The following is a 3,286-nucleotide window of genomic DNA, read 5'->3' as shown; positions in this document are numbered from 1 at the left end:
ATCTTTTTTTGTATATCCTGGTAGTCTAGTGAAACCTATAGACCCCTTTGCAGAATAACGTTTTTAAATGCATTAAACCAAAATTCAAAGAGTTACAAAGAAAATTATATTAAAAACAGCTATCAAAATTAAATTAAATTAATTAAAATAGAAAAAAATCGGGGCAGCTAGGTGGCACAGTGGATAAAGCACTGGTCCTGGAGTCAGGAGTACCTGGGCTCAAATCCTGTCTCAGACACCTAATAATTACCTAGCTGTGCGGCCTTGGGCAAGCCACTTAACCCCATTGCTTTGCAAAAACTTAAAAAAAAAAGTTCATTGACTCCAAGTAAAGAAACCCTGTCATATAAAAACCTTTTGGGGCTTCTCAGTTTTTAGTTTCCCAACCTTCCCTCCCACAGTTACTCTGTATTTATTTTGTAGACATTGTGACAATAATTTTGATGCCCCTCTTCAAATTAATTAGCATTTATTCAGTTGATTGTGATTTGATAGGTATCAGTGATTGCATTAATGAAATAAGTAGAATAGAATTAAGTTTGAGGAAATTGTTAATTTTTGCTTGTCATTTATGAATGATTACTTTGTATTTGTTTATATTAATTATATTTGACTTCTCAGCTAGAATCATACTAGATGATTACTGTTAGAAATGTAATCAGAGGGGTGGCTAGGTGGCACAATGGATGGAGCACTGGCCCTGAAGTCAGGAGTACCTGAGTTCAAATCCAGCCTCAGACACTTAATAATTACCTAGCTGTGTGGCTTTGAGCAAGCCACTTAACCCCATTTGCCTTGCAAAAAAAAAAACCCAAAAACCTAAAAAAAGAGAAAGATCTTAGACCCAATTAATTAGGGCCCCTTAAACTCCTGAATAAATTAATCCATCTTCCCAGTGCCTTTTGATTAGATTAATTAGCTGTAGATTAGAATGTTCAAGTCCATAAAATTTTCTATTATTTATTGGTCAGTCAACAAGCATTCATTCATGTGAGTACAGTGCTAAATGCCAGGGATACAAAGAAAGGCAAAACCCCCCAAACAACCCAAACACTATTCTTCTTCTTTTTTTTTTTTGCATGGCAAAGGGGTTAAGTGGCTTGCCCAAGGCCACACAGCTAGGTAATTATTAAGTGTCTGAGAACCCAGGTACTCCTGACTCCGATTGCTTTATCCACTTCAACACCTAGCCACCCCCCCACAGCTAGGTAATTATTAAGTGTCTGAGGCTGGATTTGAACTAAGGTACTCCTGACTCCAGGGTCAGTGTCCTATCCATTGAGCTACCTAGCCACCCCTCAATCACTATTCTTAAGGAATTCACCATCTAATGAGGGAATCAGCAAGAAAATAACTATGTACAAATATGTTGAATCCCCCAAAAAAGATTCAACCTTTAATGTCAAAGGGAAGAACCTTGATTTTGATATTAGGAAGATAGTTAAAGTGTTTTGTGAGATGGTTAATGATCAAAACCAGGAAGAAGAAAAGCATTTCTGGTTGAGCTTGTGGAAACTGCAATATTAAAATTGCAACTGTGAGTGTGAGAGGAACAAAATTACATGAATTTGGGGAAAGGAGAAAAGAGAGTAACATAACTGATTTAGTTGAAGGTGACCCCCGAGATCATTCTGATTCACATTAACCAGCAGGTTCATTAATGTAGAGAGTGGTTCAGTAGAAGAGAACACAGACCTGGTAGGATTTATATGACCTGATGAAGAATGAAACTAAAAGAATCAGAACAATTTTTAAAATGACTTTAACACTGCTGTTTTTAAAAAGCCAAATATTTCAAACTGAAATATTTAAGAATTATGATTAATGACCAGTTAATGTCTCCAGAAACCCCAAAATCATTCTTCCTTCCTTTTGGCAAAGGATCAGTTAGGGGTCATTGGGTTTGCACAGTAGAGTGAGTGCCAAATTTGGAATCAGGAAAACTTGAGTTCTTATCTGTCTTCATACTGGGTAACTCACTTCACCCTGATTTCCTCAGTTCCACAGCTGGAGAAGGAACTGGCAAATCACTTCAGTATCTTCTCCCAAGAGATCACAAAGAATAAGACCTGACTGAAAAATGGCTAAACAACAGAAAAGAATGAGTCATGCATTTTCAGAAATAATCAAAACAAGGTTGGAGTAGTACAGAGTAGTGACAGTAAAGAAGCAGAAGAAGGAGAGAAAGATCGAAGGAAGGAAGGAAAAAAGCTAATGAATCAATGAAAAAGGCAAGCTCTGAAGGGAACAAGCAGCATAGGAGAGAAACTACCATTTACAATTTGAATTATTAAAAACAAACATGTAAGAACTAGCAAGTTAGAATTGAACATACAGCAAATGATTAGTTTAAGATTGGAAAAGGAGCATGACAAGGCTATATATTGTCACTTTATTTATTTAACTTATATGCAGAGTACATCATGTCATTTGCCAGGTTGGATGAATCAAAATTCTAAATTAAGGTTGCAGTACAGATATCAATAATCTCAGATATGCAGACGATGCTACTCCAATGGAAAAAAAAATGAAGAATTAAAAACTTTCCCGATTAATGTGAATGAAGAGCATATAAAAGCTGGCTTAAAGTTTAATATAAAGAAACCTAAGATCCAAACATCTGATTCCGTCATTTCCTGGCAAACAGAGATAGGAGAAATAGAAGCAGCGTTAGATTTTATATTCTTGAGCTCAAAGAACCCAGCAAAAGGCAATCAGAATCATTAAATTAAAAGATGCTTGCTCCTTGGAAGGAAGGCTATGGCAAATCTATCCAGGATATTAAACAGTAGAGACATTAACTTGTTGACAATGTCAGCTTAGTTAAAGCTATAGTTTTTCCAGGGGTAATATATGACTATAAGAGTTAAACTTTAAGGAAAGCTGAGCAATGTATATGCTTTTCAAATTGTGGTACTGGAGAAGACTTTTGAGAATCTCTTGAACAAAGAGATCAAATCAATCAATAGTAAAAGGAATTAATTCAGGTTATTCACTGGAAGGTCAAATACTGAAACTTAAATATTTTGGCCACATAATGAGAAGATAGAGACCTTGATTTGGGGGAAAAAACTGAAGGCAAAAAGAAAAGAGGATGGCAGAGTATGAAATAGATAGGTAATGTCATGGAAATAATAAAAAGAGCTTGACAGACTTGAGGAGATAGTAGAGGAATGCAGTGTTCTATGGGGTCACAAAGAGTCAGACGGGACTGGACAACAAAAAATATGGGGAGAGGGGAAAGAAAGTTACTTAAAACAGTTCACCTTTTCATATTTTCATATAC

The sequence above is a fragment of the Macrotis lagotis genome, chromosome 4 (assembly GCF_037893015.1).
Source record: "Macrotis lagotis isolate mMagLag1 chromosome 4, bilby.v1.9.chrom.fasta, whole genome shotgun sequence".
Taxonomy (NCBI): Eukaryota; Metazoa; Chordata; class Mammalia; order Peramelemorphia; family Peramelidae; genus Macrotis; species Macrotis lagotis.
The sequence above is the reverse complement of the archived record's forward strand: the minus strand, read 5'-3'. Positions refer to the sequence as shown.